This window comes from Mus musculus, chromosome 12 (assembly GCF_000001635.26).
Source record: "Mus musculus strain C57BL/6J chromosome 12, GRCm38.p6 C57BL/6J".
In the NCBI taxonomy this organism is placed as follows: domain Eukaryota; kingdom Metazoa; phylum Chordata; class Mammalia; order Rodentia; family Muridae; genus Mus; species Mus musculus.
The window spans coordinates 11,101,349-11,129,321 of record NC_000078.6 but is presented as its reverse complement, the minus strand read 5'-3'; the positions used below and the strand labels follow the sequence as shown (position 1 = coordinate 11,129,321).

The following is a 27,973-nucleotide window of genomic DNA, read 5'->3' as shown; positions in this document are numbered from 1 at the left end:
GATGGAATGAATCACTCAGTATCAGCTGGAGTTAAGAAAAGTCAAGATACAGCCCTTCTAAGAATATTCTGCAGTGCTCTGTGCTGCCTTTTGTGGAGAGAGGGAACTAGAGAAAGAGGGATGAATTAATGAAACTACTTTATTTTTCTGTTCTTGCTTGCATTTTTTGATGGTTCTCTGAGAATTTGCTGTTGGCCATCTGAGATCCCAGGAATTCCTGTGCACTGAGGTGTCCAAGGGTACCTTCTATTCTAGAGCTTCAAGGAGCAGCACCAACGCCTGGAGATTTTTGCCATTTCTTACTGGTCTCTTATCAGTAGAAAATGTTAGAAGTCTGGAGTATAGGCTACTCCTTTCAGGGGAGTATGTATAGTTATAGGTAAGCCAGATCCCTCTCCTGGAGCATCCTTCTTCCTAGGTCTCATAAGGGATGGCCTGTCCAGGGGGAGTTCTTTGGACATTTTAAGAGGAAAGGGTATGCCAGTGTCTTGAGTCCATAAGCTCTGTCTTGGCTGAACTCTATGCTTACCCACTCTTCCTACCCAGCAGAGGTTTGTCCTCTTCTTTTATTTGGCCTGAACTTCCTCCATTTGGAACTGCCTTCCACTCTGTGTCCTTTGCCTGATCACAACTGCTGTACCTCTGCAAGGTTTGTCTGTAATGCTTCCACTCATATACATCTCTACTCCTATTGCAGGGACTCTGAATCTGCTATCCCTCCTCTGAAGAGACCACCTTCTATGACAGTTTCTTATTTATCTGTGTGCTCTGTAATATATTCCTATAAGCTCTGAGGTCAAGCCCTGTATTGCCTCCCCCTCTCTGTCTTCCCAGGTAGCCCTTGGGGTAAAGCAGTGTCCAGTGGATTAAAGCAGCTCACTATTCTGTCGGGACCCAGGGGGACCCAGATGAAGAGTCTATCACTGGCTAGTCTGTAAGTTCCCTCCAGGTTCTAAATCCCCCTCATGTCCGTCTCTCTTTCCTTCCTGCTCAACTACTGACCCAGGATATTTGTGCATTTTTATATTTCCTTGCCAATGCAACTCTTTCCTACGTATTTTATAAGACTTAACACACTTCAAGAAACTTATACAACATTGACAAATTCAAAGTCAAAAGTGAGACTCATGCCAAATTCTACCATCCAGAAAAAATGCACATATCATTTCAGTGTACAGACTTTTTTTCCCCACTCTACAATCAGCACAAGCCTATCTTACAAAGCAGGACCATGCCATACAGTGTACTGAAATTGTCTTACTTTTCCACTAAACCTATTGTCTTAGTGGTTAGGAGCATGACTTTAGGGCACTGCTTGAGTTGAAATTATGGAGCCTTCATAGAGTAGTTGTTGACTCTTGACCTGAGTTTGTAGCTTAATTGGTAGAGTGCTTCTCCAGCAAACACAGGCTTGGTTTCAATCCCAAGCATGGGATAAGCCTGGTGTGGTGGTGCACGTCTGTAACATTAGCACTCTAGTGCAGGCCAGGAGAATCAGAAGTTGGAAGCTACACAGAGAGTTTCCTTTCCTTTTCTTTTCTTTTCTTTTCTTTTCTTTTCTTTTCTTTTCTTTTCTTTTCTTTTCTTTTCTTTTCTTTTCTTTTCTTTTCTCTTCTCTTCTTTTCTTTTCTTTCTTTTCTTTCCTTCTTTTTCTTTTTCTTTTTCTTTTTCTTTCTTTATTTTTATTATATGTAACTACACTGTGGCTGTCTTCAGACACTCCAGAAGAGGGAGTCAGATCTCATTACGGATGGTTGTGAGCTACCATGTGGTTGCTGGAATTTGAACTTCGGACCTTTGGAAGAGCCGTCTCACCAGCCCTCATTTCTTTTTTTTTTTTTTTTAAGTAGTTATTATTAGTAACGTCATTGTTCACCAGTTTCCCCATCTGTAAAATGAATGCAAAACTCCATTCATTCCTCATAGGCCTTGTTCCATACATCCCTGTATTTGGGAGGCTGAGGTAGGATTATTACAAGTTCAAGGCCAGGCTGGAATTCATAGTGGGCTGAAGACCTTCCGAGGTTAGACACTGAGATCCTGTCTCAGGAAATCCAGAAGCTAAAACTCAAAACCAAGACAGGGACATGATAACTGAACTCAGAGATGGAAGACCACAGAGCAGGGCCCAGGTCTGACAAGACCCCAGAGGTTACTAGGTTTCGCTCAGTGAGCATATCTGGTGCAGAAGATTCTACTCCATGACTATCTCCAGGCTATGTAGTATCTCCTCCTCGATGGGCATTTAGGTGGCTTTTGGAGTAAACTTATGAGGAATTAATGATGCCCTGGACACCTTCCTCCACACCTTCCTTTAATGCATTTGTGATTTATTTCCTCTGGATACTACTGGAAATTTGAAAGGTGAGTGAGCCTTCTGGCTACCATGTGTTTGGAAACGCTTTCCCAGAGGCAGTTTACAGTCTGTTGTTCCCTTTGTGTTAAAGTGTTCTGCATCCTGCAACCCGCTGGCTTTTTCTCCCTCCCTTCCTTAGTGCTTCAGCACACTGGGTTGTCATTCATATCACAGAAAGGGAGAGAGATAAGACTAGAATTAGGCTGTGTGCGATCTCAGGCTCCCGATTGGGCTAATTTACCTTCCTGCCTGCAGTAGGAACCGTTTTCTTCAGCCACCCTGGGCAAAGTTGATTACATCAAGGTAAGATAGTTCCTTCCTAGGCCCAGTGGAAAAGTGACAGTCACATGGACTATTGAGAGCTCAGTTAGTACTCAGGGGTGACTTACTGGGGTCAGTGGCTGTGTGATGCTCTTATCTATGTGGGGCACACCTCCCTGGGCAGCTTCTGGCCTGGTTGTCTCTGCTTTGGTGTCATAGATTGTCTTGGGGAGGTGACTCAGCTGTGATGCTGCTGCTCTCTTATCCCACAGGGGGAGGTTGTCTGGAAACACAGAACTGGAAGAGAGGGAGGTGGTGTTTGGTTACGAATGGCCCAGGCCTTAGGGATTGCTGGGATGCTTTTACATCCACTCAGCGCAGATACTCAAGAGAGAAACAGAACTTTCCAGCATCATTTAGAGACTTCACTTTAAAAAGCACTAACCAGGACTCTTATTGAAAACCAGAACATCTATAAATTTATTTTTAATCCTTGAATATATTAGAACCTGAGTAGCTTTTATTTTCCTTCTGGGGCCGATTGAAATAAAAAAAAATCATGTGAATGTAAGGATTTTTCATATTAAGGTACTTGTTGAAATTTGATAATTTGGAGGAAGAATGTAGTTCAGGGATACTGGTGGCAATCCACCGTCAGCATCGACTGGAAGGTGTATTCTTCTGATGGCTTTGGATTATAGGATTTAAATATCAGTACAACTCTTCTAGCGCAGTAAATCCAATTATGGAAGCCTGATTGTGATATTTTAATACTATTGGAGCAAAACACTGGATGAAAATTCTCATTAGTTAAGCAAGACACAGACAGGATAGGATTTCATCTCCACTATTATGTCTATAATTTTATTACCCTCAGGTTTTATTAAGAACTGGTGTGTGATTGATGAGTAGTGGCAAGGCCATGAAACTGACATGCATTTGCATTTTTTTCCCTTCAAGACATTCACTGAGGTTCTACAAGGTGAGAGCTTAGACTAGGAGTGGGTACAATCAGCAGGGGCAGTAGTATTGCAGAAAGCAGGCTATGTGCTTGAAGCCACATAAATACACATGCATGCTGTGTCATCCTAGGAAACAGAAGACAGACTCTCATGGAGACAAAACGCTATCCTTATATTCAACTCATGGAACATATTTTGAGAGCTAACAGGATAGACTTGCTTTGTACATGTATGCTATGTGTGTGTATGTTCATGTGTGTATGCACATGTATACACATTTGTGTGTGTATGTGTATGCATATACCCATGTATGAGTACATGGTAGAGGGTATAATATAAGTCAGTGTTAGATGTTATCCTTAACCACTCTCCAGCTTATTTTTTGAGATCGGCTTTCTCACCGAATCTGGAGCTCACCTACTTGTCTAGACTGGTTGGCCTAGGACCGCAGGAATCTGCTTATCTAGGCCTCCTCATGGCTGGGCTTAGAGGTATACGTCATTTATGACTGGCTTGGATGTGAGTGTTTGGGATCGAAACTCAGGTCCTCGTGCTTGTGTGGCAAGTCCATTACCTCCTGAGCCTTCTTCCCAGCTCCCCTAAAGTTGCTTTTAACTTTTCTCATCTTTATCGTTTTTTGTTGGCTGATACCATGGCATGAAATGCCAGGCCTGATTCTAAAACAGTAAATATTGGAGAACAATCCCTGCTCCCTGGCCACGAGGAAGCATTCTTGCATGCCCAGTAGCAGCCAGGGGTTTGAATGTTTACTTCGTTTATAGAGCTCTTGTCTTAGCTGGAGAGCATCTTGCTTCTCAAGCAGAACACATGATGGGGCTGAAAACATCTGAAAGAACGTTTTCCTGGGCTTTCTTAATTTGTGTGTGTGTGTGTGTGTGTGTGTGTGTGTGTGTGTGTGTGCATATGTCATGGTGTGCTTGTGGTGGTCAGAGGACAACTTGTGGGAATTGGTTCTCTCCTTCCCGTGGGGTTCCCAGGCCTTAATAACAAACACCTTTAGCTGTTGAGATAACTTGCTGTCTCTGGAGAGATTTCTCATTACCATAACCTTGTTATTTAGTAAATGGGGCCTATCGATACTGATAAATATTTTATAATTTGTGGGGCACTCCCAAAAGAAACAGTCATCCTGCTCTATAGAAACAGTGGTGCCAAGGTGAAGACATCTACTGTAGAAGTTTCTAAGGTCAAGATGTCTCGAGGGAAGTTGTCTATATCAGGAGTCTTCTTATAAGTGCCATTTCCCAGGTCCTTATCACAGACAAAGGCCACTGTGTAACTTCAAAAACTCATTTTCTGGTATCAAAAACCTGATCAAGGGCTGGAGAGATGGCTCAGTGGTTAAGAGCACAGACTGCTCTTCCTGGAGGTCCTGAGTTCAAATCCCAGCAACACAACCACATGGTAGCTCACAGCCACCTGTAAATCTCACCTGTAATGAGACCTGATGACCTCTTCTGGTGTGTCTGAAGACAGTTACAGTGTACTTACATATAATAAATAAAAAAACCTGATCAAATTCTGCAGGCTAGTTTTATGTCAACTTGACATAAGCTAGAGTCATCCGAAAGCATACATCCGTAAGATTCAGCTGTAGGGCATTTTCTTCATTAGTGATTGATGGAGGAGGACCCAGCTCATTGTGGGCAGTACCATCCCTGGGGTAGTGGTCCTGGTTCTATATGAATTCAAGATGAGCAAAACAGTAAGGAGCACTTCTCCATGGCCTCTGCATCAACTCCTGCTCCAGATTCCTGCCATGTTTGAGTTCCTGTCCTTTCTCTGGTGATGGATTATGATGTAGAAGTATTCCAAATAAACCCTTTGCTCTCCAAGTTGCTCATGGTCATAGTGTTTCAACATAACAATAAAAACCCTAATTAAGATACTGACTTATATCAGAACTCACAAGAAGCTGTAAGTAAGCCACTTTCCACTTTTTAAAGTTCCATACATTGGCACATCACAAGGGCGAGCATATATTGGCTGCACAGTTCATGTGTTACGTGTTGGCAGGGTACGTGGATCTCTAGCCACCAGGAAGTGTCTCTTGGAGCCTGGAGTTAGTGCCAGGGAGGTTTCGTGGGTACTTAAGAAGATCCCCCAACAGTTCGACATTTTACTCTGGCCTTTGAGATGCTTTGGGGTGGAGTGGGATGACTCTCTGGGATAAGATTATTTCATTTACCCAGTGCTGGGATAGGTCCTGGCAGCCATTTTATCCTTCCCAGTTTCCTCCTCTTCTTCTGCCTCTGGCCAACTGCCTTTCATTATCTGTATTATTTTTCTCTAATTTACTCTTTAATTTTGTTGACTTGAGAGAGAGGAATTGGTTTGAACAAAAGGTGTGAAGCCCCACTGTATGACAGGGATAATTAATGTGAAGATGGATGGTGGGATGCTGTACCTAACTGGCAGCTTTCTCAGTCTAATGGGTAGTGCTGGCACTCTAGTGTGATAACACTTCAGAAGAATATAACATGACAATGATGGGGACATCCAGAATTCTGTGTGGATATAGAGGATGGTAGCCAATCTTGCAATGCCACAGGAGTATTATCTTTGATTTACCAGGCACAAGTTTACAGCTTTAGAGGTCACCCTATACCTATGTCGAGGGCCTAGGGAAGCTGTGGCCACTCCTGTGTACGATTTACAATTCATTTTATTCCTTCAACCTCCTGGCTTCTGTATGTCAGGTGTCTGGGTGATGGAAGAGTCTACTATGCCGTCCATGCCCCACCTTTCCCCATCAATAATGGAGGTAGTCATTCTGTACATTTTGAATGCTCAACTCACCAGGAAATATAGCTAGGCTGGACAAAATAGCAAAGATAATTCAATTCCTGGGGAGATGCATTCTGCAGAAGGAAGCAGGCCTTGAAGGAGCTTGATGGTTTTTTTGCCAGGATTGGGCTGAATCACAAAGTCAGAGACCATTCAGTGCTAATCCACTCCTGATGATCCCTTTGCTTGAATAGATCATCCATGATCACCTTGGTAGGTCCATATCGAAAGAAACATTGAGTGGGGTTGTTAAGCAGGGCGAGGAGAGCCCTTTGGATGCCCACATTTCCTTCCCCAAATTCTGGTGCTTTGGGTTATGTTTTGCCTACTTCCCTCAGTCCTTCCTCAACATTTCCTGAGGATGACGTGAGCAATCTTGATTTCCACCGTAAATATGGTCAGGCAGACTATTTTGAACCTTGGTTCTGGAACTTCTTGGGTGTAGAACTGTGGGCAGATAACATCTTTGGGTCTGTATATCCCACCTCTAAAATAAGAATAATAATTGTAACATGCACTGGTTAAATGTTGAGGAGATATTTGTAAACATTACACAAATGTGTCTGGAATGGGGGTGGGGGGCTCAGAAAATGGTAGCTATCATTTTTTCTTGAATTATTTAGAACACAAATGATCATAGAGTGGTGTGGATTGGTGTAAATCATAATTACTATTGACTGGCATTACACTTGTTTTGAAACTCCAGGGGTTAGGTTGTGTGTGTGTGTGTGTGTGTGTGTGTGTGTGTGTGTGTGTGTGCATGTACAGAGACCAGAAGACCACTTTGGGTGTCATCTAGAGAAACACAGTCTACTTCTTTTGAGGAGCAGTCTCTTATTGGCTAGGAGCTTGCTAGTTAGGTTAGCCTGGCTGGGCACTGGTCTCTAGGGAGCTTCTTTTCTCAGTCTGCTGGGATTAGAAAGGTGTGACACCACATGCTGCAGTGTTTACATGGTTTCTAGGGATCAAACTGAGGTCCTCATGTTTTTTATGCAAATGCTTTACCAGCTGAGCCATCTCCTTAGTTCCCATCATTTGACAGTGATCAAAGTGATTGAAAATCTAGTAAGGTGCACACATTCTGGGCTAGAGAGATGGTTCAGTGGTCAAGAGCCCTGACTGCTCTTCCGAAGGTCCCAAGTTCAAATCCCAGCAACCACATGGCAGCTCACAACCATCCATAATGAGATCTGACTCCCTCTTCTGGAGTGTCTGAAGACAGCTACAGTGTACTTACATATAATAAATAATTTTTTTTAAAAGGTGCACACATTCTGAGTGTAGGTGGCAGTGGGGAAACTGGTTTGGGATGTCACTGATTCATTACACATTGACTGAAGGCCTTCCTGGGTACAGGTTTCTGTGAAAAGGATACACTTGGCTAACCTTACTGTTTCCCTGGGTCAGTTCTGGCTTCTCTGTGCTGAGCCAAAGCAACGAACTTCTTACCAGGAGCCCAGGTACTTTTTATTTTCTTCCTTCTGACTGAATACAGTGATGCTAAAGCTGCCAGGCTTAAGTATTTATTTCCCAGCCAGGTTAACCTTACTTTCTTTTAAACTATTCTGAAGTTTGAAAGGTATCTGAGAGGAACTATTAGGCACAGTAGCATTTCTGCCTTTGTTCAGGAGGTAGTGAAGATGAGGAGGAAGAGGAAGAAGGAGAGGCCAGAGGAGGATATAGGAGCCTTTAAATTCATTTACCCTTATAAAAGGATTTCTCTGCTTTTCCACCAAGGGTCCACCTGGAAAGTTCAGATGGAGTTGCACTTCCCTTCTTGACCCAGGTCTGTTAGAAGGGAAACTCACCCCTACTGAGTGTCAGGATGTGTTCTGCTCCTGTTGGAACCAATTTGTAAACCTTGTTGCTCCTGGACTCTGCCTGAACTGCCCCCAGGATATTGTTCAGACATGTTTGTTTTCACATGTTCGATTGGCTTAGGAGCTGTGAGCTCTTGGGGTGTTGGAGTAGCTGCTGTGTGCCATGTGAGATCCCAGGGCCTTAGGAGGTCTTCAGTCACACTGAATGTTTGTTTAATGACTAATGGAGTGACAGACACTTCTTGCTTATCTTTAGTTCAACATTACTAGTTTCTTTTTCCTCCATGACTACCCCCTCCTCCTTTTGGACTTAGTGTTGATTGGAAAACCATCAATAGATAGATGTTTGGATGCCAGCATAGACCTATGGGAATACACCCACATGAGGCAAGGCTTACTTGGTTGAGATTTTTTTTTTTAGTTTTGCTTTCTTTAAATTATTCAGGGAGAGAGAGGAGGGGGGTAGGGGTAGGGAAAGGAAGAGGGAGAGAGAGGAGAGAGGGAGAGGGAGATGGGAAGTTTATATTTGTGATTGTTTTCACATAAACTTACCCCCTTCCCCTATCCTTGCGTGAACATCCTCATGGTTGTTGAGGACTCTATATTAGTACGTGAAATCATCTCTCTACTGTGACATATAGCAATGTGCAAATAAAGAGGAATTGAATTTGGTCGGCCTTTGAAATCTATTGATCTCAAATTGTAGCAGTGGAATTAATTCTATTAGATCAGTAACCCCTATAAATTTGCCTCTGAAATGGATTAAAGGCTATTCACTTAGAAGTTTATAAGCATATCCTCAGTGGATTGGCTAGGAGAATAACTCTCTCATAAGCAGCTCTGTGGGAATTGAGTAAAGCCATAACTCCAGTACTCAGTTTATCAGTTTAAAATTAAGTGTCCAGATGTTTCATGGCCTGTGACAGACGTGATGCTCCAGATGTTCCATTGACGTCAAGTTTGATGAGTCCTTAATCCTATCCATGAGTTCAGGTGGAGCGATGGTACCATATTGGGAAGAGACCAGTTCCTCCACAAAAATTCCATGGAGCTTGAAGGCTGATGTCTATTCAATAAAAAATGCCCAGAACACTGAGTGGGTGATGGAACATCTTGGTTTTGTTTCTACCTTGGAGTGACAACTTGGCTGGTGCTTTCTTCTGTAGGTGAACTTGACTTTACAGCAACTGCTTTGACTTGGACAACCGGAGGGCCACATTCTTCTCTTCTTTGAGCACTAAATGCCGGTGCACACTCCACCCTCCAGCAAGGGAAGACAGGAGGAGCTTCTTGGATGACAATGGAGGTTCCACTGTGCAGGATGAGGGCAGGCTGTATGACATCGCCACCACGAGGGTAAGAGCTATCTTTCTGTGTCAATTTCTTTGATAGTCAATGTTATCAGAGGAAGAGGAAAATATTTTACAATAGAGGTATAAAGAGGAAAGCCGCTAATGGCAGCCTGAGGAGAAGTTCTTCTGATCGTAAAACCCGATGAGCAGTTGAAATAAAAAGAGTATAGGTCTGGAAGGGTTAGATTAGAGTCGTGTCACGTCACAAGCAGCTTTAGAAAGTTTTGGGGTGGGGTTGGAGATGTAGCTCAGGGGTGCCTGCCTATCATGCATGAAGCCCTGGGTTTGATCCCAAGCACAGCATAAAAATCAGGCGTGGTAGCACACTCTGAGCCCCTGAGAGCAGAGGCAAGAAGAATAGAAGCTCTGTTATCCTTGGGTGCTTAGTGAGTTGGAGGTTAGTCTGGGCTATATGAGGCCCTATCTCAGTGGCTTAAAACAGAAAAAAAAAAGCATGGTATACATTCTTTCCTTGACTCTCCATTTTTCTCTTTCTTTGTCTTCTTTCCTTTCTTTCTTTCTTTCTTTCTTTCTTTCTTTCTTTCTTTCTTTCTTTCTTTCTTTCTTTCTTTCTTTCTTTCTTTCTTCCTTCCTTCCTTCCTTCCTTCCTTCCTTCCTTCCTTCCTTCCTTCCTTCCTTCCTTCCTTCCTTCCTTTCTTTCTTTCTTTCTTTCTTTCTTTCTTTCTTTCTTTCTTTCTTTCTTTCTTTCTCTCTAACATTTACCACTCAGACTTGAAGAAGAAACACTGCTGCTCTTTCAGTAAGAGTCCTTTTATGTCTAGCTTAATATGGATGCCACCAAACTGGAATTGTCAGAAGACTGGCTCAGGTCATAGTGTAGCCTGAAGCACATTTCAGTGGAGTCATACAATGTTTAACGTCTGGTGGGTCAGCCCACATATCCTACATAGAAATCAGTTTCATTTTTCTATAAACACTGATAAGTTTATCCTTTAATACCCCAAAGCACCGAGTGCTCTATAGTCTCTCACTATTGAACTGTGGAGAATGCATTACAGTCCCCAAACTGTCCCTTTATTTCCTTGACTTTGCTGTTTGGCCTTTGAAATCACTGAACTTTGCTGTGCCTGACCTAGAACTTTCTGCTTTCATTCATATGAATATATTGACAAATGGCAATAGCTTTTGTTAACTCAAAATCAGTGTCTTACCAGACAAGGACCAGTAGTTATCAAAAGAGGCTATAGCTATAGAGATAATGGATGAGTGCTACAGACGAGCTAGACATTCGACATTTGTGCAGCGTAAGGATCAAGCAAAGAGGTACTACCGTGTGACAAATGTTGGTATAAAGTGGGCACAAAGGGCTTTTGGAGAAGGTGAGCAGAGCAGGAGAGTTCAGGAGAGGGAGTTATGAACTTGACCTCCAAAACTCCCTCCCCTGAATGCCAGATTTACTGTTACAGATATCTATATGAGCATCCCTCCATACAACATGGCTCAGGTGGAAAAGTGATTGTCCCTCATATGCAGAATCTAGGTGATAATGTATGTATATACATAAGAAAATGTACATGTGGGTACACAAGGTAACATGAAGAAAACAGCAAGGAAGACTAATAGGGAATGCGGTAATGTGTGCAGTTATGAAAGGGTATATGAACTTACCTGTTTTTCTAGTTCTGATTCTGTTATAGAGTTTTTGGTTTTGGGAGTGGGTAAGAGCACAAAGTGTATTTGACACTGAAAGGGTAAAATTTAATATGAAACTCCACAGCTCCCATTTTCAAACCTGCTTTAATTGCATAGAAGTTTCAATGAGTTGTATAGATTTTTGGGTCTGGTTAATATTGGTGTTTGATGTTTTTAATTTGTTTGCAAGTTGTTTTTATAATACAATTTATAAAATTAAAAAAAACACACCCAATAACACAAAGCAAAAACCATGGCTGCTCAGGTGGATAAGAGATGGGCTGTGTGCACAGTATTAGAAACCCCTCTTGGGGTCAAGATTATACGTTCCTCATTGAGAACACATTGTCTGTGATACTCAACCTTTTCATAAATGGGAAAGCTTCCTGGCTACTTGGCTTACTAAGCCTGAACACACACTGCTTGAGATGAACTGTTTAACAGTACAGAAATCTCTGGGGTTCCTGAGAGGAGCGGCCACCCACACTAGTGCCTGGAACAAATACCCAAATCCAGAAGGCTTTATGAAGTAACCTATGTGTTGGCTCTGGGCCTGTCCTTGAGAACTCACAAACACAAAGCAGGAACTGGAACAACTCTGATAAACATAATTGTACTAGTCAGAGGGAGAAAGAATAAAGATGGGAACAGGGCCAGAGAGGGGAAGCGCAATTACTGTATTAATCTCTTAATAAAGTTTTGTTTCCAAGGTTGCTTTCTGTTTTGTTTTGTTTTGTTTTTGTTTTTCACTTGTTATTTGATCCTCAAGGCAGGGTACCAACTCATTCTATGTTTGAAAAGTCTCCCGACTCAAGGTCCTGTAGCTGAGAAGAAACAATGTAAAGTCAGGTTTTCTAAGACCTTACTTGCCCTGTGCTGGTTGCCTCCGTAGTTCAGCCTGAAGTAGGGGACTTTGTGAGCTACTTTGCGCACAGCTGCAATAAAATATCTGATAAAATCAGCATAAAGAAGGAAATGTTTAGCCCGACGAATGGCTTGAGGTATGGTCTATCATGGTCGGGGTGGCATGGTGGCAGGGGTGTGAGGTGGCTGGTCATAGTGTGTCAGCCGTCAGGAAGTAAAGTGAGGTCAATTCTGGTGCTTATCCATCTGTATTCTTTTTATGCAGGCCTGACCTCTAGTCCATGGAATAATACCACCCACATTGTGGGGTGTGTTTTTCCACCTCAATGAACTGGATCCAGTAACTTCTTCATGGATATATACTCAGAGGCTTGTCTCTTTAGTGATCTGAGATCCTGTCAAAATGACAGTCAATATTAACCAGCATAGGGTCACAGTGGGATCTCTTTGTTTAGTTAAACAAAGGAGATTATTTATTCTGTTATGCTTTTCAATTGCTCACTAGTGTTCAGGTACTGTGTCAATTTCAGAGCATAAAAGGTTGAAATATAGCATAAATAAAAGCATTTACTACAGTGGGTTGGATCAAAAATGTGTTCAGTAAAATTTTCTCAAAGGGTCTTGCTACGTGGCCTTAGCTGGCCTTGACCTTGCAGTATTCCTGCCTCAGCCTTGAAAGTTCTAGAATTGCAGGTAGGACCTTTTATGCTTGGTTTCTTAAGTCATTATTGGTAGAGATTTTAACATATACAAACATAGATAGAATGACACATTAAATTCCCAGGTAGCCTGTTCCCAGCTCTGACAGTGATGAGCCTATGGCCAATTTTTATGGTCAATGTTATTGTTTTCCCTGTCTGGTTTTAGAAATCAGTCCCAAATGCTATATAATATTATCTATAAATATTTTAGTGTATATTTCCAAATAGAATATTAAGAATTGAAAAATCAATACTCTTTTATATCATGCATCTAATTAGTATTTGATGTTAGTTCTTATATGTATGTGAAATGCAGGTATAATACATATGCAAATAATGAAAGGATTTGTTAGATTTGTTAGAATCAAGATCCACATAACATCTATAGCCTGCTTCTGTTTTCTGTGTCTCTTAATGATCTGTGTCACTTCTCTCTGTGTGGCTTCTCAGGTCTGCTGCTTGCATTCCTTTTGATGTCATTGAACGGGTTCTTCTGAAATCTCTTATTTTATTTTAATTCAGAGTTAGATCTAGACCAGCTCCAATCAAATTTAGGTCTGTGGGATGGTTTTTATACTTCCATCAGGAGATGTTTTGCATTGTGTCTCTTTTGTTACATTGGGCATTACTAAGGAGACAGGTGATAGAACTTTGATCTATGTGCTAGGAAATTCCCCATTGATGGTTATCTGGCAGCCACTGATAACCCTGTCCAGGTCTTTAAAAGTTTTAAAATTGAGATCAAATTATGTCACGTTGGTCCCTCCTTTTCCTCCCATTATTCCCTCCTGTGAATCTCTCCCATGTTTCCCCCGCCACTCTCAAGTTTATAGCCTCTCTTTCTTTGATTATTGTTAAAAATAGATATATGTATATAAGCACATGTACACACATATATCCTCCCAGATCTGTTCTTATTCTTGGTGTGTATATGGTTTCAAGGCTGACCAATCTTATTGGATAACTAGCAGGGGGATCATCCCTGGGGGAGGATAATCCTCCCAGCAGTCACTAGTTGCCTGTAGTTCTTTGTCTAGGGGAAGGAGCCCATAAAACTTTCCCCTTCCCATGTTAGCATGTCTATTGATTTTATCATTGTTCCAGTCTTGTTTATGGAGCCATTTCTAGGAGAGACGGTTCTACAGCAGCCCTCCTAGTATTCTGGCTCGTACAATCTTTTCATTCCACCTTCCACAGTCTTCTCCCAGTCATAGACACAGGAGTGTAATGCTTTGGGACTGCAATCCCCATGATTTGTGGATCTTTGCTTTGTGTGCAGTTGTGGTTTTCTGTGGTCATCTCCATTTGCATCAACAAAGGCTTTTTTGATGAGAGGGTAGTAGCTACATTTACCTGTCATCTAAAGATAAAGGTAAGATTGTTGGATCAATATAATTTCTTACTACATCTTACATTTTGTTATAAGTTGGTAATTCACCAGTACTATTTTAATGCTTAATTCTTCACTCATTAGGTGAAACTTAGTAAAAAACAGTCTTACTGAGATATACTCCATATATTATAAAACCTATACTTTAAAGTATATAATTCTGTTTTTATTATACTCAAAAGGTTGTTTAGCTGTCTTATTCCAGAATATCTTACAAGAAATCTGTACCCATTAGCAATCCCAATTCTCTTCTCTCCTTCCAGCTCCAAGTGACCACTAATGCACTTTCTGTCTTATTTGTTGGGGGATAGTTCATATATGATGATGTGATGTATAGTGGCATTTCTATTGACTATATCTATAGCAGCAGGTTTTAATGTCCTGACTGATCTCTCTCTCTCTCTCTCTCTCTCTCTCTCTCTCTCTCTCCCTTTATCTCTGTATCTATATAAAGCCATCTTGAGGTAAGCCTGAATAGTCAAAGTATAGACCCCCTTTTATATGTTGTGCTGACTAGTCTTAGTCAACGTGATCCAAGCTAGAGCTATCATAGAGAAAGGAGCCTCAGTTGAAAGATGCCTCTGTAAGATTGGTCTGTAGGCAAGCCTGTAGGACATTAGTGATTAATGTGGGAGAGTCTAGACCATTGTGAGTAGTGTCATCCCTGAGCTGATGATCTGGGGTTCCATAAAAAAGCAGGCTGAGCAACCCAGGAGGAGCAAGCCAGTAAGCAGTACCCCTCTCTGGCTGCTGCAATACCTTCTGCATCCAGGTTCCTGCCCTGGTTGAGTTCCTGTCCTCATTGTCTTTGACATGAACTATTATATGGAAGTGTGATGGAAGTAAACTCTTCCTCAAGTTGCTTGTGCTCATGGTGTTTCATTATAATAATATAATCCTAACTAAGACATGTTACTGGATTTGGTTTGCTAGTGATTTGTGGATTATGTTTGCATCTTTATTCATGGGGTCAATGATCTTTAGTTTTGTTTTGCTTTTCTGTCTGTAGTTTTGGTATGAAGGGAATACTAGCTTTGCAAAATTGGGAAGGGCGCCTTCTTCTTCATGGTTTTGGAAAGGATTGTGAAGATCCGCACTAAGCAGTGATGGCTTTCCCAGTGGAGCTGTTGATGTTTGACTTTTCTATGCAGAGAGTTTTAAAGTTTATTATAAAATTAAGTATCTTGAAAATTCACTAAGAGTCTCATTCTCACCTTGCATCATCTGTCACTTGTATATTCTAGTAATTTGACTACTTTATCTAGGTTATAGGTTACCTAATGTGCGGGTATAAATTTGTTCACAGAATGCTCTTACAATTCTTTCCACTTCTGTGACATGGCCCCTTCTACTGCTGATTTTGCTAATTGGGGTTTTCTTCCATTCCTTCTTGGTTAATGTGGCTGAAGATTGATCAGTTTTATTGATTAAAAAAAAAAAGTCCAGTTTTTGGTCTTCTGAAGTTTCTGTATCCCTATTCATATTTTCTGTTTCATTTATTTCAACTCTAATCATTAATTTCTAACTTGAGAAGAATTAGGACTTAACTTTTCTTTTTTCCTATGCTTCTGAGGGAGAGAATTCTTTTTTTTTAAAGTTATGAAAATAGCTTTATTTTTTCTTTCATTAATTTGTTTATGCACTTTACATCCTGATCACAGCCCCTTTCCTCCCACTCCCCTCTTACATAGCCTCTCCCCCACTCCCTTTTCCTCTGATAAGGGGGAGCCCCGTCACCGCATACCAACTCTGGCACAAGTCACTGCAGGACTAGGCACATCCTCTCCAACTGAGGCCAGACAAAGCAGCCCAGTTAGGGGGATAGGATCTATAGGTGGGCAACAGAGTCAGAGAGGCCCCTCTCCAGTTTCTGGGGGACCTACATGAACACTTACATATCTGCTATATATGTGCAGGGGGCTAGGTCTAGCCTGTGTATGCTCTTTGGTTGGTGGTTCAGTCTCTGGAAGCCCCAAAGGGTCTAGGCTAGTTGATTCTGTTGGTCTTTTTGTGGAGTCCCTATCCACTCTGGGTCCTGCAATCTATCCCCTCTAACTCTTCCACATGACTCCCCAAGTTCCATCTAATGTTTAGCTGTGGATCTCTGCATCTGTTACAGTTAGCGTTTGGGTGGAACCTCTCAGAGGACAGTTATGCTAGGCTCCTGTCTGCAAGCACAACAGTATTATTAGTAGTGTGAGGGATTTGTTCTTGCCCATAGGATGGGTTTCGATTTGGGATGATCATTGGTTGGCCATTCATTCTGTCTCTGCTCCATCTTTGTCCCTGCATGTCTTGTAGGCAAGACAGATTTTGAATTGAAGGTTTTGTAGGTGAGTTGGTGTTCTTATCTCTCCACTAGCCGTCCTGCCTGACTATAGGAGGTAGCCACTTCAGGCTCCATGTCCCCTACTGCTAGGAGACTCAGAAAGAGTCACCCCATAGACTGGAGCCTCCCTCCTCCCAGGCCTCTGGCACTCCCTTGAAATGCCCCCTTCGCTCCCACTGCCGATTTCTGTTCATTTTCCTGACCCTCTTTGAGGGAGACAGTTCTTAACTTAAGGTCTTTTCCCCGGCCTTTGACCATAGGTATATAAATCTGTATGTTTTTTTCCTAGTCACGGTTTTGAAATGCTTTATTTATTTTTATTTTATGTGCATTGGTGTCTCGCCTGCAGGTAATCTGTGGGAAGGTGTCAGGTCCCCTAGACTTTTGTAAGACAGTTGTGAGCTGCCATGTGGGTGCTGGGATTGAACCCTGAGGTTTTTGGAATAGCAGCCGGTGCTCTTTACTGCTGACTCCACTTCCAAGTCACTCCTGTATACACCCTGTTAGTTGGAAATTTTGTCTTTATTTATTGCATTTAAAAAAATCATTTCTTCTTTGTATCACTGGTCCTTGAGGAGTGTGATTTAGTTTCCACATTAAAAAAAATTCCAACATTTTCTCTTGTTATTGATGTATAATTTTATTGCATTGTGGCCGGTGTACGTTACTATATTTTGTTTTGTTTTCTTACTGAAATTTGGATCTTGCATGTCTCCTAGAGACCATGTGTTAGGTTGAGGAGGAGTCCTCAGTTATGGCATGATTGAAAGATGATGTAATCTTTAAGGAGCGAGGCAGTAGTAGGAAGTTAGTTCACTGGGGATGTGCACTGATGAGGATATTAGCACCCCTCCTATTTACTGACTTTGCTTCCTGGTTGCCTTAAGGTTGGCCCAAGACTACAGGGCCTATGTGCACTGCAATGTTTGAAATAGGGAGCCAGGATGCAAACCTTGTCTGTTTTTAAGTTGATTACCTCAGGTAATTTGTCACAGTGATGATAGATGGCTGGTATACTTTAAGATCTATCCAGGCTGTTTGATGACTTAGCCTTTTTTGGTCTGTACTAGAGAATGTCTCTGTCCACTTGAGAGAGTATGCTCTCACTAGCTGGAGTGCTCTGTCTTTGTCAGATCTTCTTGGTTTATAATGATGTTTGAATCTTCTTTATTTCCCTGTGGATATTGTATAATTGGTCCATATGTTTTCGAAGGTGGGATATTGAAATTCCAATGATTTCTCCCTGGAGTTCTGCCATTATTTTTACATCATGTATTTTTTGGCTCTCTTGCTAAGTATGTTCATAGTGCTTATGCTTTTGCTTGATGGATTGACATTTTTATTACTAGAAATGTTCTTTGGCTCTGGCAACAATTTTTATCTTAAATTTTATTTTGTGTGACATTCAATATAGTCACATTGACTCCTTTTCAGTTATTATTTTCAACCTTTAAAATATCAGCTTGTTTTTAAATGTGAATAATTACTATTTTGCCATTTAGTTATTTCTACTTCTGTGTTTTCAAATTATTGGAATATTTTTATAAAGAAAAATTTCCCTCATTAACTTGTGTGTTATTTTTCTAAAATATAGTTTTCACAGGAAGGCAGGATAAGTAGTTGATCGTTTTCTTCACTCTCACAGAATGAGTTGGTTCTTTAGTAGTCTCTGAAAGTGGCCCACGTACTGCTTTGGTTTTCAAAAATTATTACTGTGGGCCCTTTGTTATCAATAAAGAGGATGCGCCGCACACAGGAGGACCTGAGTTCAAACCCTTGACCTATTTTAAAAGCTCATATGCAGCCGTGTGTTCTTGTAATCCCAGCACTGAGTTGGCAGTAGACATAGACAGATCCTTGGAGCTTTGGCCAGCCAGCCTAGCTGAGTCTACGAGTTCTAGGAACAGTGACAGACCCTGCCTTAAGGTTGTCTTCTGACTAGTACATTCTTGTGCAGTTGCATGCATATAAAACATACACATGGGCACAGGCAGAGAGTCATTGCTGTGAGCATATGAATTTTATTGTGTTTGGGATGTTACAATCTGTTGCAGATGTTTTTCTTTTCCCTTTGAGATATATGCTTCTGTTGGGAGCCGCGCCCACATTCGCCGTTACAAGATGGCGCTGACAGCTGTGTTCTAAGTGGTAAACAAATAATCTGCGCATGTGCCGAGGGTGGTTCTTCACTCCATGTGCTCTGCCTTCCCCGTGACGTCAACTCGGCCGATGGGCTGCAGCCAATCAGGGAGTGACACGTCCTAGGCGAAGGAGAATTCTCTTTAATAGGGACGGGGTTTGGTTTTCTCGCTCTCTTGCTTCTTGCTCTCTTGCTTCTTGCACTCTGGCTCCTGAAGATGTAAGCAATAAAGCTTTGCCGCAGAAGATTCTGGTCTGTGGTGTTCTTCCTGGCCGGTCGTGAGAACGCGTCTAATAACAATTGGTGCCGAATTCCGGGACGAGAAAAAAAAACTCGGGACTGGCGCAAGGAAGATCCCTCATTCCAGAACCAGAACTGCGGGTCGCGGTAATAAAGGTTCCCGTAAAGCAGACTGTTAAGAAGGATTCAACTGTATGAATTCAGAACTTTTCAGCTGGGGAACGAGAGTACCAGTGAGTACAGCTTTACGAGGTAAGTCTGATCTTGAACTTTCTAAGGAAATTCAAGACAGTCTATCAGAAGTAAAGTGGAATATGTTTGGCCTTGAATTTTTTCTGGTGTTAGGAGCCCTTTTGTTCCTTTTCACATGTTATCAAGTGATTAAGATAGGGCTGAAAATTCTAGAGGAAATTCAGGACAAGCTATCAGAAGTAAAGCGGGGAGAGAGAGTAGGAGCAAAGAGAAAATATGGTACACAAAATAAGTATACAGGCCTTTCCAAGGGTCTTGAACCCGAGGAAAAGTTTAGGTCAGGTAAGAATACCTGGGGAGAGATTAGAAGGAAGGAAAAGAAAAAAGAAAAGAAAAAAGATCGATTAGCGGAGGTCTCTAGGAGATACTCGTCACTAGATGAGCTCAGGAAGCCAGCTCTTAGTAGTTCTGAAGCAGATGAAGAATTCTCCTCTGAGGAAACAGACTGGGAGGAAGAAGCAGCCCATTACCAGCCAGCTAATTGGTCAAGAAAAAAGCCAAAAGCGGCTGGCGAAGGCCAGTTTGCTGATTGGCCTCAGGGCAGTCGGCTTCAAGGTCCGCCCTATGCGGAGTCCCCGCCCTGCGTAGTGCGTCAGCAATGCGCAGAGAGGCAGTGCGCAGAGAGGCAGTGCGCAGACTCATTCATTCCCAGAGAGGAACAAAGGAAAATACAACAGGCATTTCCGGTCTTTGAAGGAGCCGAGGGTGGGCGTGTCCACGCTCCGGTAGAATACTTACAAATTAAAGAAATTGCCGAGTCGGTCCGTAAATATGGAACCAATGCTAATTTTACCTTGGTGCAGTTAGACAGGCTCGCCGGCATGGCACTAACTCCTGCTGACTGGCAAACGGTTGTAAAAGCCGCTCTCCCTAGTATGGGCAAATATATGGAATGGAGAGCGCTTTGGCACGAAGCTGCACAAGCGCAGGCCCGAGCAAACGCAGCTGCTTTGACTCCAGAGCAGAGAGATTGGACTTTTGACTTGTTAACGGGTCAGGGAGCTTATTCTGCTGATCAGACAAACTACCATTGGGGAGCTTATGCCCAGATTTCTTCCACGGCTATTAGGGCCTGGAAGGCGCTTTCTCGAGCAGGTGAAACCACTGGTCAGTTAACAAAGATAATCCAGGGACCTCAGGAATCCTTCTCAGATTTTGTGGCCAGAATGACAGAGGCAGCAGAGCGTATTTTTGGAGAGTCAGAGCAAGCTGCGCCTCTGATAGAACAGCTAATCTATGAGCAAGCCACAAAGGAGTGCCGAGCGGCCATAGCCCCAAGAAAGAACAAAGGCTTACAAGACTGGCTCAGGGTCTGTCGAGAGCTTGGGGGACCTCTCAGCAATGCAGGTTTAGCGGCTGCCATCCTTCAATCCCAAAACCGCTCCATGGGCAGAAATAATCAGAGGACATGTTTTAACTGCGGAAAGCCTGGGCATTTTAAGAAAGATTGCAGAGCTCCAGATAAACAGGGAGGGACTCTCACTCTTTGCTCTAAGTGTGGCAAGGGTTATCATAGAGCTGACCAGTGTCGCTCTGTGAGGGATATAAAGGGCAGAGTCCTTCCCCCACCTGATAGTCAATCAACTGATGTGCCAAAAAACGGGTCATCGGGCCCTCGGTCCCAGGGCCCTCAAAGATATGGGAACCGGTTTGTCAGGACCCAGGAAGCAGTCAGAGAGGCGACCCAGGAAGACCCACAAGGGTGGACCTGCGTGCCGCCTCCGACTTCCTATTAATGCCTCAAATGAGTATTCAGCCGGTGCCGGTGGAGCCTATACCATCCTTGCCCCTGGGAACCATGGGCCTTATTCTCGGCCGGGGTTCACTCACCTTGCAGGGCTTAGTAGTCCACCCTGGAGTTATGGATTGTCAACATTCCCCTGAAATACAGGTCCTGTGCTCAAGCCCTAAAGGCGTTTTTTCTATTAGTAAAGGAGATAGGATAGCTCAGCTGCTGCTCCTCCCTGATAATACCAGGGAAAAATCTGCAGGACCTGAGATAAAGAAGATGGGCTCCTCAGGAAATGATTCTGCCTATTTGGTTGTATCTTTAAATGATAGACCTAAGCTCCGCCTTAAGATTAATGGAAAAGAGTTTGAAGGCATCCTTGATACCGGAGCAGATAAAAGTATAATCTCTACACATTGGTGGCCCAAAGCATGGCCCACCACAGAGTCATCTCATTCATTACAGGGCCTAGGATATCAATCATGTCCCACTATAAGCTCCGTTGCCTTGACGTGGGAATCCTCTGAAGGACAGCAAGGGAAATTCATACCTTATGTGCTCCCACTCCCGGTTAACCTCTGGGGAAGGGATATTATGCAGCATTTGGGCCTTATTTTGTCCAATGAAAACGCCCCATCAGGAGGGTATTCAGCTAAAGCAAAAAATATCATGGCAAAGATGGGTTATAAAGAAGGAAAAGGGTTAGGACATCAAGAACAGGGAAGGATAGAGCCCATCTCACCTAATGGAAACCAAGACAGACAGGGTCTGGGTTTTTCCTTAGTGGCCATTGGGGCAGCACGGCCCATACCATGGAAAACAGGGGACCCAGTGTGGGTTCCTCAATGGCACCTATCCTCTGAAAAACTAGAAGCTGTGATTCAACTGGTAGAGGAACAATTAAAATTAGGCCATATTGAGCCCTCTACCTCACCTTGGAATACTCCAATTTTTGTAATTAAGAAAAAGTCAGGAAAGTGGAGACTGCTCCATGACCTCAGAGCCATTAATGAGCAAATGAACTTATTTGGCCCAGTACAGAGGGGTCTCCCTGTACTTTCCGCCTTACCACGTGGCTGGAATTTAATTATTATAGATATTAAAGATTGTTTCTTTTCTATACCTTTGTGTCCAAGAGATAGGCCCAGATTTGCCTTTACCATCCCCTCTATTAATCACATGGAACCTGATAAGAGGTATCAATGGAAGGTCTTACCACAGGGAATGTCCAATAGTCCTACTATGTGTCAACTTTATGTACAAGAAGCTCTTTTGCCAGTGAGGGAACAATTCCCCTCTTTAATTTTGCTCCTTTACATGGATGACATCCTCCTGTGCCATAAAGACCTTACCATGCTACAAAAGGCATATCCTTTTCTACTTAAAACTCTAAGTCAGTGGGGTTTACAGATAGCCACAGAAAAGGTCCAAATTTCTGATACAGGACAATTCTTGGGCTCTGTGGTGTCCCCAGATAAGATTGTGCCCCAAAAGGTAGAGATAAGAAGAGATCACCTCCATACCTTAAATGATTTTCAAAAGCTGTTGGGAGATATTAATTGGCTTAGACCTTTTTTAAAGATTCCTTCCGCTGAGTTAAGGCCTTTGTTTAGTATTTTAGAAGGAGATCCTCATATCTCCTCCCCTAGGACTCTTACTCTAGCTGCTAACCAGGCCTTATAAAAAGTGGAAAATGCCTTACAGAATGCACAATTACAACGTATTGAGGATTCGCAACCTTTCAGTTTGTGTGTCTTTAAGACAGCACAATTGCCAACTGCAGTTTTGTGGCAGAATGGGCCATTGTTGTGGATCCATCCAAACGTATCCCCAGCTAAAATAATAGATTGGTATCCTGATGCAATTGCACAGCTTGCCCTTAAAGGTCTAAAAGCAGCAATCACCCACTTTGGGCAAAGTCCATATCTTTTAATTGTACCTTATACCGCTGCACAGGTTCAAACCTTGGCAGCCACATCTAATGATTGGGCAGTTTTAGTTACCTCCTTTTCAGGAAAAATAGATAACCATTATCCAAAACATCCAATCTTACAGTTTGCCCAAAATCAATCTGTTGTGTTTCCACAAATAACAGTAAGAAACCCACTTAAAAATGAGATTGTGGTATATACTGATGGATCAAAAACTGGCATAGGTGCCTATGTGGCTAATGGTAAAGTGGTATCCAAACAGTATAATGAAATTTCACCTCAAGTGGTAGAATGTTTAGTGGTCTTAGAAGTTTTAAAAACCTTTTTAGAACCCCTTAATATTGTGTCAGATTCCTGTTATGTGGTTAATGCAGTAAATCTTTTAGAAGTGGCTGGAGTGATTAAGCCTTCCAGTAGAGTTGCCAATATTTTTCAGCAGATACAATTAGTTTTGTTATCTAGAAGGTTTCCTGTTTATATTACTCATGTTAGAGCCCATTCAGGCCTACCTGGCCCCATGGCTCTGGGAAATGATTTGGCAGATAAGGCCACTAAAGTGGTGGCTGCTGCCCTATCATCCCCGGTAGAGGCTGCAAGAAATTTTCATAACAATTTTCATGTGACGGCTGAAACATTACGCAGTCGTTTCTCCTTGACAAGAAAAGAAGCCCGTGACATTGTTACTCAATGTCAAAGCTGCTGTGAGTTCTTGCCAGTTCCTCATGTGGGAATTAACCCACGCGGTATTCGACCTCTACAGGTCTGGCAAATGGATGTTACACATGTTTCTTCCTTTGGAAAACTTCAATATCTCCATGTGTCCATTGACACATGTTCTGGCATCATGTTTGCTTCTCCGTTAACCGGAGAAAAAGCCTCACATGTGATTCAACATTGCCTTGAGGCATGGAGTGCTTGGGGGAAACCCAGACTCCTTAAGACTGATAATGGACCAGCTTATACGTCTCAAAAATTCCAGCAGTTCTGCCGTCAGATGGACGTGACCCACCTGACTGGACTTCCATACAACCCTCAAGGACAGGGTATTGTTGAGCGTGCGCATCGCACCCTCAAAACCTATCTTATAAAACAGAAGAGGGGAACTTTTGAGGAGACTGTACCCCGAGCACCAAGAGTGTCGGTGTCTATGGCACTCTTTACACTCAATTTTTTAAATATTGATGTTCATGGCCATACTGCGGCTGAACGTCATTGTACAGAGCCAGATAGGCCCAATGAGATGGTTAAATGGAAAAATGTCCTTGATAATAAATGGTATGGCCCGGATCCTATCTTGATAAGATCCAGGGGAGCTGTCTGTGTTTTCCCACAGAATGAAGACAACCCATTTTGGGTACCAGAAAGACTCACCCGAAAAATCCAGACTGACCAAGGGAATACTAATGTCCCTCGTCTTGGTGATGTCCAGGGCGTCAATAATAAAGAGAGAGCAGCGTTGGGGGATAATGTCGACATTTCCACTCCCAATGACGGTGATGTATAATGCTCAAGTATTCTCCTGCTTTTTTACCACTAACTAGGAACTGGGTTTGGCCTTAATTCAGACAGCCTTGGCTCTGTCTGGACAGGTCCAGACGACTGACACCATTAACACTTTGTCAGCCTCAGTGACTACAGTCATAGATGAACAGGCCTCAGCTAATGTCAAGATACAGAGAGGTCTCATGCTGGTTAATCAACTCATAGATCTTGTCCAGATACAACTAGATGTATTATGACAAATAACTCAGCTGGGATGTGAACAAAAGTTTCCGGGATTGTGTGTTACTTCCATTCAGTATGTTAAATTTACTAGGGCAGCTAATTTGTCAAAAAGTCTTTTTCAGTATATGTTACAGAATTGGATGGCTGAATTTGAACAGATCCCTTCGGGAATTGAGACTTCAGGTCAACTCCACGCGCTTGGACCTGTCCCTGACCAAAGGATTACCCAATTGGATCTCCTCAGCATTTTCTTTCTTTAAAAAATGGGTGGGATTAATATTATTTGGAGATACACTTTGCTGTGGATTAGTGTTGCTTCTTTGATTGGTCTGTAAGCTTAAGGCCCAAACTAGGAGAGACAAGGTGGTTATTGCCCAGGCGCTTGCAGGACTAGAACATGGAGCTTCCCCTGATATATCTATGCTTAAGGCAATAGGTCGCTGGCCACTCAGCTCTTATATCCCATGAGGCTAGTCTCATTGCACGGGATAGAGTGAGTGTGCTTCAGCAGCCCGAGAGAGTTGCACGGCTAAGCACTGCAATGGAAAGGCTCTGCGGCATATATGAGCCTATTCTAGGGAGACATGTCATCTTTCATGAAGGTTCAGTGTCCTAGTTCCCTTCCCCCAGGCAAAACGACACGGGAGCAGGTCAGGGTTGCTCTGGGTAAAAGCCTGTGAGCCTAAGAGCTAATCCTGTACATGGCTCCTTTACCTACACACTGGGGATTTGACCTCTATCTCCACTCTCATTAATATGGGTGGCCTATTTGCTCTTATTAAAAGGAAAGGGGGAGATGTTGGGAGCCGCGCCCACATTCGCTGTTACAAGATGGCGCTGACAGCTGTGTTCTAAGTGGTAAACAAATAATCTGCGCATGTGCCGAGGGTGGTTCTTCACTCCATGTGCTCTGCCTTCCCCGTGACGTCAACTCGGCCGATGGGCTGCAGCCAATCAGGGAGTGACACGTCCTAGGCGAAGGAGAATTCTCTTTAATAGGGACGGGGTTTGGTTTTCTCGCTCTCTTGCTTCTTGCTCTCTTGCTTCTTGCACTCTGGCTCCTGAAGATGTAAGCAATAAAGCTTTGCCGCAGAAGATTCTGGTCTGTGGTGTTCTTCCTGGCCGGTCGTGAGAACGCGTCTAATAACATGCTTCTTCTCTTCAGTAGTTGGATGTTTCCCTAGTTTTCTTTGGATTTTTTTTGACTCTTCCTTGTCTTTGACAGCATCCTTGTTTTCTGGTATACAAGGACATTCCAGGCTCCTCTTGTGTATTTCTGCCCCAGACTGGGAATTGGCTGTTCATCCGAGAAACCCTTTCTCTTTTAGGAAGATGTTCTATTTACTTGTTTCAGTCTCATTAAAATTGGGTACTTCTAGTTGGTGTCTCTACATGGACTCTCTAAAATAGACAGAGGAAGACATATACAAGCATTTGTTGTGTATCCTTGGGATCAGCACCTGTGAAGTTAGGAAAGGAGGCTTCAGCAAAAGGAGGTGTTGAACTTTGATGGGATTTAAACACAGACCTCACTTGGCTGTGGCAGAGCTCTTGAGCTGGGCAGACCACCTTTGTATAAAAAGATGCTGGGTTCTGACAGGCCTCTTATGAAGTCATCGACTATGTTTCTGACCTCCGGAAAAGCAGCTTTCCTTTGGCTGAAGATGATTCCCAAGTATCTGAGACCTCTTGGGTATTAGAACTTCTAGCATGGTTGCAAACAAGCAACTCACTTCTAAGAAGAGAGATGTGGTCAAGTATCATCCATCCTATGGTCATCTGCTTCAGGCTGTTTTTGTTTGTTTGTTTGTTTTTTATTGTCTTTTTGTTGTTGTTTTTGGTAGACAGAGCTAAGAAATAAGACTTTCCATGAGCAAAAAATGAGTTGTATGTTTGGATCACCATTTCCAATTCAAATTCAGCATCAGTGAGTTTCATTTAATTTCTTTGCTTCTTATATTCATGCTTCTTTTCTTTTGAACCTAAACTCTTGGGGACATTTAAGGACATTAATATAACAATTCCTTTGCTTCATCCCATGTGTTCATAAAAGGTTAGGAATAAGTATATGGGCTAGAGATGACCCAGTGGTTAAGGGCACTGGCACTTTTCTAGAGGACTTGGGTTCGTTCCTGGCAGCCATGAAATTCCCATTCTAAGACTCTCCTGTGAAGGGGAAACTTAAGGGTTCTTTGGAAAGTCAGTTGTGTGAGAGGATGTTCGCTAAGGCAGACAGAGGAAAAATGTTTCCCTGAAGCAGATACAGGTGAAAGGATGATTTGCTAAAGCAAGCACGTGAAAGGTGGTGAGATGAAGGATTGTTAGCTAAGGACACGCATATATTGGTTTACCTTACATGTATTGTTGAACTCCATTTGTCAGAACTCCAAAGAGAGTCCCACCAAAAAACATCAAAAAATATACCAAAAAAGTCTAGTGGTGTGCTGGTAGTAACTTCTTGCACTGCCGAGGTCTCAGGCTAATTGCTAGAGTGATGTCAGCTGAGACAAACTCACATGGAGTTTTGTTAAGACAGACTCACATGCCGGGTGGGCATGGTGGTGCACGCCTTTAATCCCAGCACTCGGGAGGCAGAGGCAGGCGGATTTCTGAGTTCGAGGCCAGCCTGGTCTACAAAGTGAGTTCCAAGACAGTCAGGGCTACACAGAGAAACCCTGTCTCGAAAAACCACAAAAAAAAAAAAAAAAAAAAAAGACAGACTCACATGCCGAGGCAAGACCCATGGAGGACACGTGATGTTTGTTAGGAGTATAAATAGGACTCACTGGACAATGATCGAGGTTTAACTTGGCTTAACTTGGCTTGCTTGCATAGCCAGCTTTGCAGAACTTCTTGGTCTCGAGTCTTAGCTGATCTCCACTTTGAGAGAGGCATGGTGAAGAACTTTTCCTGGCATCCATGGTGGCCCTGGTCCCTCCTGTTGTCTTATGCCAATTAGGCTAAGGCCTGGCTGTTCCTGTTAGTTTGTGCCACCACTGCTCCTATCCAGATGCTACTGAACTGGACTGCTGGTGTATCCATGAAGTGTTTGTGAGTAGATCGAGCTGCTGCTGCTGACCTGTGAACTGAGCTGCTGATTTCCTGACAGTGCGCAAAGAACAATTTCTAAACAAGTCCACTTCCTCTGCAGCCTAATGACCTTTCTTTTCCACTACCTCTGGTGGGTGGTGAGCTAGAAGGGAGGTTAAAGCATTTAAGAACCATGCTTAAAAATAGGCCTTTGAAAAATTTAAGCAACACTCTTGGCTTCTAGGATCACCAGACACATACTTGATGCAAAGACATACATGCAAGCAAAACACCTATACACATAAAATAATAAAAAGTTTTAAAAAGAATAAATGTATAACTATAATTGCTAAAAATATTTTTTTTCCATTTTTTATTAGGTATTTAACTCATTTACATTTCCAATGCTATACCAAAAGTCCCCCATATC

General features: G+C 42.7%; 1 protein-coding gene across 10 annotated transcripts in view; it reads left to right on the top strand.

Moving 5' to 3' along the window:
* Positions 1-27,973, top strand: part of Kcns3 (potassium voltage-gated channel, delayed-rectifier, subfamily S, member 3) — a 60,967-nt gene that overhangs the window by 21,847 nt on the left and 11,147 nt on the right. For 6 of the 10 annotated variants that reach the window (NM_001168564.1, NM_173417.3, XM_011243865.3 and 3 more), the window contains exon 2: positions 9,374-9,563. The gene's annotated coding sequence lies outside the window, so the exon portion shown is untranslated. Of the gene's footprint in view, positions 1-834; positions 935-7,735; positions 7,848-9,373; positions 9,564-24,259; positions 24,282-27,973 lie in introns of those variants that run through there. The other 4 variants (XM_011243862.1, XM_011243866.2, XM_006515080.4 and 1 more) reach the window with 4 other exon arrangements.